This window comes from Cebus imitator, unplaced genomic scaffold (assembly GCF_001604975.1).
Source record: "Cebus imitator isolate Cc_AM_T3 unplaced genomic scaffold, Cebus_imitator-1.0 Scaffold32, whole genome shotgun sequence".
NCBI classification, from domain to species: domain Eukaryota; kingdom Metazoa; phylum Chordata; class Mammalia; order Primates; family Cebidae; genus Cebus; species Cebus imitator.
Genome location: NW_016107347.1, coordinates 2443105 through 2451856, shown reverse-complemented (window position 1 = coordinate 2451856; position 8752 = coordinate 2443105).

The following is an 8752-nucleotide window of genomic DNA, read 5'->3' as shown; positions in this document are numbered from 1 at the left end:
CGGCTGAATGAAGAGAAAGTTGTAAACGAACACAAGGCAAGTGTTTGGCTCAGAGAAAGATAGTGACTCCGTTGCAGAGAATAGAAAGAAAGGACCAAAACCCTTTTGTTTCCTGTTCTATATGACCCTGTACAACTCACTTGAACTCTCTGTCCTCTGATTCCTCCCCTGCAAAAAAGATGAGAGGCTGTAGAGAGTAGTAGTTAAATACCAGCATTGCCATTGACTAGCTGTGTGACCTTGGGCAATTTACTTAACCTCTCTGGGTCTTAATTTCAACTGTTCCATGAGAATATTAACAGTACTAACATTGGGGAAAATAATACCCCGAGCACGGTGCTTTGGCATGCTGGGTACTTTGAACTAAAGGAGATCGGCAGCCTCAGAACCAAGGTTTCTCTGACCTTCTCCTGCCCTCCAGCTTCTTGCCCCTCTTTCTTCCCCAAAGTGTCATAGAAGCCAGGGTCAGGCGCAGTGGCTCACTCCTGTAATCCCAGCACTCTGGGAGGCTGAGGCGGGCGGATCACAAGGTTAGGAGATCAAGACCATCCTGCCTAACATGGTAAAACCCCGTCTCTATGAAAAAGTTAGCCGGGCATAGTGGCACACGCCTGTAGTCCCAGCTGTTTGGGAGGCTGAGGCAGGAGAATCACTTGAACCCGGGAGCTGGAGGTTGCAGTGAGCCAAGATCACAAGACTGCACTCCAGTCTGGAGACTCCGTCTCAAAAAAAAAAAAAAAAAAAATCAAACCAGAATTCCTCTTCCCCAAGGCAAGTCGTAGAAACTAGAACACCTCCACCCTCAAAGAAAACCATAAAACCTAGATATTTCTCTAACCTTCCCCTGCCTTTCAGTGTAGGAGCTGTTCATAAAGAAATTCTCTGACTTACCGTGCCTGATTATAGGTTATAAGACCCTCACTGCAGAGTGGTCCTGCCCCATGTCTGGGAAAAAGGAATGCAATGCGGAGGGACCAAGAAGAATCCTAACAGGCAGGCCTTGCTGGGTTCCCCTCAGTCTTACCATTAGAGCTTACTTCTTTGGTCCAATCGCATTTCTACATGACTGTCCATTCTTCATCAAATCTAAGAATAAAATTGAATAGTTTTCCCTGGGTCTTTGGATCTTCATTTCTGAAGTCTCCTGTATCAGGAAAAACTTTGATTAAAGAAATCTGTTTTCCTCTTGTTAACCTGTGTTTTGTTACAGAAGTGTCAGTTGTCACCTTTAGGATGGGTGAGGAAAGGTGTCAAACACTCACTCAAGAGGTCTCAGGATATCATTTTGCATGTAAAACCATGTTATAAACTTCAGAGGCCTTATTCTCATAAATATTAGAGATTATTACAGCCTTCAAATTTATTTACTGTTCTCCATTTAGAGAGCAAAATGGCCTAAACATCTTTGTTCCGTCTTCAGCTGATTTTTAAAACAAATCGAGAATCTCGGTCAGTAGTGAGATTTCATAGCTTCTATCTCTCCTCTCTGTGGGCTGACGTCCTAGCTAATTCTCTCCCTCTGGATAGCTGTAAAAGAAGAACTACTGCCAGGACAGCTCTTATCAAAATATTTTAGCACTTCTGCATCTGGTCCTGGCCATAAAATAGAAGTGAAGAAACACTTATGTAAAGCTTTCAGAGCTGTGAAGGAAAGAGAAAGCTTTTATATTATTGGATCTGGTTCATATATCTCCAGGACAGCAAGGAAAAAATAACTTAGGATTTAAACCAAAAAGGCATTCAGTGAAAGAAACTTAAAGATATGACATGAGCACCAGCAACTAAGATAAACAAGAGAGCAAAAAAGAGTGAGTGATGTTGGGTGAATTATCTTTCCCCTGAGCTCTGTTCAGCCCTGTGTACCAAGGAAACTAATGAGCTGGACCAGCGGGATAACTCAATGATCCATATGCTAACAAATCAGCTTCCGCGCCATCCTTCCCCCGCTCGTCCGGTTGCTGTGTTGGCAGCTCACATCCATACCAGTGGGTCCCAGGGTCCCAAAACCTCTTCCTCTCTGCAGCCAAGTTCTTTCTGTCTCGGCTCTTCTCATGATCCAATAGGAAATGGACAACAGAGACAGCATGCATTTAATATTTACTAGGCATCTACCATGCTCCAGACACTAGGCTAGGATCTGGGATATGCAAGATAAACAAGATGAAAGCCTTGCATTTAAGAAGCTCTCTTGAGTGATGGGAAAGAGAAGAGCAGTAAGATGTGGCAAGAACTAAGAAGGTGGATACCCTAAGTGCACAGATAAGGGAGTTACTGTTCTCTCTGAAGGAGGTGGGAAAGACAAAAGCCTTCACATAGGATATAAATTGTATCACTTTAGGAAACTGAGGCCCAGTGTAATTAAGTCATTTATTCCAGGTAACAAGACGCTGAATCTAATTCTTACTCCAAAGCCTCTGATCTTTCCAGTAACCTTGTTTTGCTGACATGACAGGATGATAATACTGGTGGGATTCAAAGGAAAGGGGAAAGGGTAGGTAGGAAACACTAGGTGAATTGTGAGTAATTTCATGCGGCGGTGGGGGGGGTGGTAACTGAAATTAGCAGGAAGTAGTGAAGAGAGAGATTATGTGAAAAAAGGGAGAAGGAAGCATTGGTATACTGAAGGCTGCCCTAATCTATTCTCATATTCAGGAATTTTGTTATCTGGTTGTTATACCCTTGGCAGCTTAATCCACGATGCTGGGAGTATTTATAGGACAGAAATTGGCAAATGTTACAAATTAGTGTGTTTCTTTCTCCCAGAGACCCAGTTAACCAGCACACCACTGGTGAGAAGGCTGGGAGAGCACGTGGATGGCTGTGGAAGCATTTACAAATAGTAAATTTCTTTTGGGGGAAAACTGAAGTCTTAAATCATACACATCCCATCTGTTCACATACCTCTATTTCTAGTGATGAGAAAAGTGCGCTGAATGGAGACACTGGTGTGTAAACGCTAATTGATTTTTCCTCTTTCACATGCTGTAGTAGTCAGGATTCTTTGGATTGTAAGTGGCAGAAACCAGCGTAACTGGTTTGACCAAAAAATAGGGGAGTTTATTTGCTCAGACACTCTAATCAGCAAGTCCAGGGAAGGAGTTGACTTTAGGGACCCCTGCGAGTTAACAAGTGCTGTCAGTTGTCAGCTCTACGTTCTTTTTTCCCTCTCCATTTTTCACCCTTTTTCTGCATGTTTGCCGTGTTCTCTCCAAATGCACAGAAGCTTTCTATAAAGAAGTAGTGCAGAGGAGAGAGTCCTGAGCAGGAAAGGGATGAAATGACCCCAGGCCTTGCCAAGCTTGCATAACACCCGCTTGGTGACCCCAGAGGAAAGAGACAGCTTTTCCCTTCTAGCCTCCCTCTCTGTCCCAGGGCACCACTGTGGTAGTCCTGATTTAAGTCATACACCGTGTTTGGGTCAATCACTGTGTTCAGAGGAATAGGACCCTTTGATTGGCCAGACCTAGGGGATGTGCACACCCCTGACTTCGGAGAAAGTAAGATTCTGTATGGTATTTGGTGGACCCTACTTGGACTGGGTTAGGGTCAAGAGGGTACAGTTACCAGAAGAAGTGAGGGAAAGGTAAGTTAAGTGGACTAACCAAAGCCTTTATATCTGCTCACCTTATTTTTAGAAGCACTAACACTCTGGATCTTTAGGGTACTTTAAATGAGGCACTTAGATGACATGGGGAAGAATACAATCATTTGACCTTAAGGTTATCTCCCTGCAAAGTTGATTTCTTTTGAATAAAGTCCAAACTCCTTGTGAAGTTCTGATGAGATCTGACCCCTGCCCACATCTGCATTTCCAGCCTCCTTCCCTATCACTCCCTAGCCACCCTAATTCTCCCTTCATTTATGCCACGTCAGTCACATGGCTTTCTTTCTGTTTCTAGAAGAGGCTGTTCATTCTGCCTCCCAGCTTTTCAATTGCCATTTACTCTGCCAGAAATGCTCATCTCCCAGACATTCCCATGGCTGGCTCTTCTCATAATTCATCTCGAATATTACCTTTCAGGAAAGACTTTTTCTTAACCACCATGTATAAACTAGCTGTTGTTCCACCAATAAACAACTTCTATTGCATCATTCTGTCTTACTGCACTGGCATCTAGCACATGTCACATTTCCTTTTTATTAATATGTTTCCTTGTTAATTGGCTGTCTCCCTCTACTACAATGTAAGCTTAATCAGAGCAAGAACCATGCCTGCCTTATTCACTGATGTGTCCCTCCTAGCACAGTGCCTCACTCATCATAGTGCTTAACAAATACCTGTGGAATGAGCAAATGAACAAAATCCCATGTACAGCTGGCCCTTGAACAATGCACATTTGAACAGCATGGGTTCACTTATACATAGATTTTCTTCCACCTCTGTCACCCCTAAGTTAGCAAGACCACCTACTCCCCTTGCTGCTTCTCTTCAGCCTACTTAACTGAAGATGGCGAAGATGAAGACCTTTATCATTATTGAGTTTCACTTAATGAATAGTAAATATATTTCTCTTCTTATAAGTTTTTCTCTAGTTTCCTTAATTGTAAGAACACAGAATATAATACTTATAACATACAAACTATGTGTTAACCAACTATTATGTTATCAGTAACTTCCAGTCAACAATAGACTATTAGTAGTTAAGTTTTAGGGGAATCAAAAGCCACACACGAATTTTTGACTGCACGGGGGGGGGCTGGTTCCCCTAACCCTCACATTGTTCAAGGGTCAACAGTATTATGCTACCAGTTACCAGCAGAATGTGCTTGAGGCAAGAGAAGAGGTTCTGGATTTATGGGTTATTAACTCAATTTTCTTGATGTGTTCCTCCTCCTTCCACTGAAACTGCTCAAAAGCAAATGATAATCACTTTATGGCTGAAACTAATGACATCTCTTTGATTCATCTTATCTCATCTTATCTTGATCTTTCTGTTACCTTTGACACTACTGCCCAATTACTCACTTGATTTTTCTTTTTCTAATTTGAATTTCCACAGTTCTATGATATCTTCTCCTTCCTACCTTTTCTGCCCTTCCTTAGCTCTCCTTTCCTGGCTTCAGCTCTTCCCATAATCCTAGGCATCTATCAAGTCTCAGTCTGTTTCATTTGCATATGTATGATCATGAGAACACAGATCAGCCCAAAAGAAACTTCTAGAAGCCAAAAGATTTACAGGATCAAGAGCTTTGTAAACCAACCAAAAATAGGAATCGTAATTCACCCGTGCTATTCACATAAACTTATAATGATTTTTCCAGGAACTTTACTATCTAAATCATTTATGTAGTAATGAGAATGGATTTAGGAGCATTACCAAGGAAGTTATCAATCTATTCACAAAATCTGGTGTCAGAAGGTATTACTTTAATGCAAAGAGAAAAATTAGAGATGAAGATGAATATTTATGCCTAAAGTTCTTGCTCACAGTCTTATTCATGATTTTAAAAATTCCATGAGAAGAACCAATGTTCAGTAAAACGTGAAGAAATAAGATACCTTTAGACATCAGGATTGTTTAAAATATTTAATGTGTGGGAAAATAATCTTGCTATATTGCTGACTGAAAAATGGAGGACACAAAAACATATAGGAAAAGAGAAAAACAAAGGGCAGACTCTTTTATGAGTGATTTTCAGCATGTCTTTAGATATTTTTATACTTTTAAAATATTTTCTAAGATGTCTACAATAAGCAAGTATACTTTTATGAAGCCATTAATTTTCAAGAAGAATATATGACTTTACAATACATTCCTTTGATAGGCTGGGCGCGGTGGCTTGTGCCTGTAATCCCAGTACTTTGGGAGGCCGAGGTGCGTAGATCACCTGAAGTCAGAAGTTCAAGACCAGCCTGGCCAACATGGCAAAACTCCATCTCTACTAAAAATACAAAAATGAGCCAGGTGTGGGTGCCTGCCTGTAATCGCAGCTACTCAGGAGGCTGAGGGAGGAGAATCACTTGAATCCAGAAGGTGGAGGTTTTAAGGTTTCAGTGAGATTGCGTCACTGCACTCCAGCCTGGGTGACAGAGCAAGACTCTGTCTCAAAAAATAAAATTAAATAAATATTTTTGATCTATTTATTTGCATGTATAGTGTATTTCACAAGGTAATTTTTAAAAACATGGCTTTGGAGCATATTTTTTTAAAAGAAAAAAATATACATAAATTTCTGAGAAACTGTGCTCAATGTGGAGAGCAGAGGTGTGTCAGTCCTTACATAGACAGGGTGGAAAACTTAACTACACTAAGAAGCTGTCCATCAACTGTCCAGGTGGAAGGAGGAAGTGGCAGGGTAAAATCTGGACTCAGCTTTTAAATTCCTGTCAGTGAAGCTTGGCCTTGTTTAATTGGTGCAGGAGATTGTTTGTAGATAGTGGTTTCCTGAATTTTACAGACAAGCCTCATGATGAGAAAAGAACTGAAATTACAGATGATGAGATAGATATTTAATAGACAAGAAAAGCTGACATGTAGAAAGTGGGATGCTGATTCATAAGTTGAAATGCATAATTTAATTATTAGAGATAATCAGTAAATCTTTGCATCCACGAACAGAATAAAATACAAATTACATAGTCAGCACAATTCAGGGCTTCCAAGCTAGGAGGCTAATGCAAAATAATAAAGAACAGCAGCTAAGTTAATTGGCCTTTTCCATTTTATTAATGGGAGAATGATGTGGTAATCATTTAAGTAGAAAAGAACCATATTTTGTGGAAAATACATATTAACCATTCCAGATACTTTCTTCAGTAAAATATTTTCTTCTTGTTATCAGAGTATTTTTATTACATTGGTGCTCTTAATATTTAAAAAGCATCTAGCATCTCTGGACCTTAATTTTCTCATCTGCTGGGGCACTGGTTTTTGTATTTCATTCTATAAGAGTGGTACTGTAAAATTTTCACAAATGTTTTATTCCATTTCATGAAAGCTGATGTTGACCAAGACTGTGATCATTATCCATATTCCTGGATTTCAGTTTCTGTGTATCAAACAGCCTTATGGATCTTATTGATAAGCTTTATAATAAACAAATCATGTACATTCAAGCTGATAAAATAAATATACCCTGATGTTTCAAAATGGTTTTACTTATCGGGTTCTTTGTAAGATTTTGTTGGGGGAAACATAGTTTTATGGCTTAAACAACAACAAGAACCAAGTTGAAAAGTATTGAGCTTCAAGGTTTGCCTGGCATTCAGACTCTGAGAGTGTATATACAAGCGGCATCTCCAAGCTTGTATGTCCAAGAAGCAGTAGATCCGGCCTTTGCCCTAACCTCACTTATCATCTCAAAATAATACCCTTGAAGGACCAGGGCCGATAAATCCACACCACTTTTCACTTTAAAAAGTCACTCACTCAAAGGATCTAATGGTCTCTTTGCACTTTTCAAACTGTCCCACAGGGGAAGAAGTTCATGCTATATCTTTCAGTGAAAAAAGCAAACTATCCGGAAATATGAATACTTCCATCTATTTTATAAAAAATATGTAGCTGAATCTAGACAGGTAAATGCTAGAAAGATATAGATTGTATTGCCTGTATAGAGGCACTAGGCACTACATGAAGCAGTTTGTGTTATTACCTCGTCTTTTGTCCTCAGTCCTTCAAATGAGGCAGATATTATTATTGTCTCCATTTTACAGATGAGGAAACTGATTCACAGCAATTAGTTATAAAACTTACCTTACATCTGCATAGAAAAAAATTCCGGAAGTATTTACTCTAAAAGTTGTAAGACTATGGGTGATATTTGCTCTTTGCCTGTGTATAATTTCTAAAAGGTTTGTATCACTAATGTGACAAAATGAAACGGGAGACTGTTGGTTCCCATATTCATTTTCACACATTCTCATTTGGCATCTGAGCAGTAGCAGGCTTGGGATCACAGACCTGGCTCTGCTTGGGAATGGGACAATGATCCATTAAGATTTGCAGATGGTTCTCCGCTCTGTGTTATACGGGATGGTAGCAATTTTTATTCAGTTGGCAGAAAGGGCTGGATGTGATGGCTCATGCCTGTAATTTCAACACTCTGGGAGGCTCAGGCAGGAGGATTGCTTGAGCTCAGGAATTCAAGACCAGCCTGAGCAATAAAGGGAGACACTGTCTTTCTAAAAAATTTAAAATGAGCTGGGCATAGTTGTGCCTGTCTGTGGTCCCAGCTACTTGAGGGGCTGAGGTGAGAGGATAACTTGGGTCTAGGAAGTCAAGGAAGTCAAGGATGCAGTGAGCTGGGCTCGTGCCGCAGCACTCCAACCTGGGCAACAGAGCAAGACTATGTTTTTAAAAAAATCTTTTAGCTAGAAGAAGTGGTTACAATAAAGTATCCTGGGAGAGAGATCCAAGATGGCTGATCACTAGCAGCTCAGGATTGCAGCTCCCAGTGAAAGCGCAGAGAATGAGAGGACGCCACGCTTTCAGATGAACTTTTGTTGCTCATGGACCAGGAGATTCCCAGTGGAGGAGCCCCACGGGTTGCTAGCACGACTCTTGTGGCAGGTGCGGCGGTTTTGCTGGTGCCCCAGAGCGGCGGTTCTTGGTGCAGAGTAAACGGGACTGGGTCCTCTTTTGGCCAACATTTGGAGCTCCGGGAAGGCAGAGTCGCCCATTCAGCTGATTGAAAAAGGGACTCAAGAGGGAAGACAGACTGGAGATTCCCAGGCAGAAAAGCACCAAGAATCTTAACGCCGCTGTTTTAGCTGGTGCAGTGGGTTGCTCAGATTCCGGTGCTGGGAATC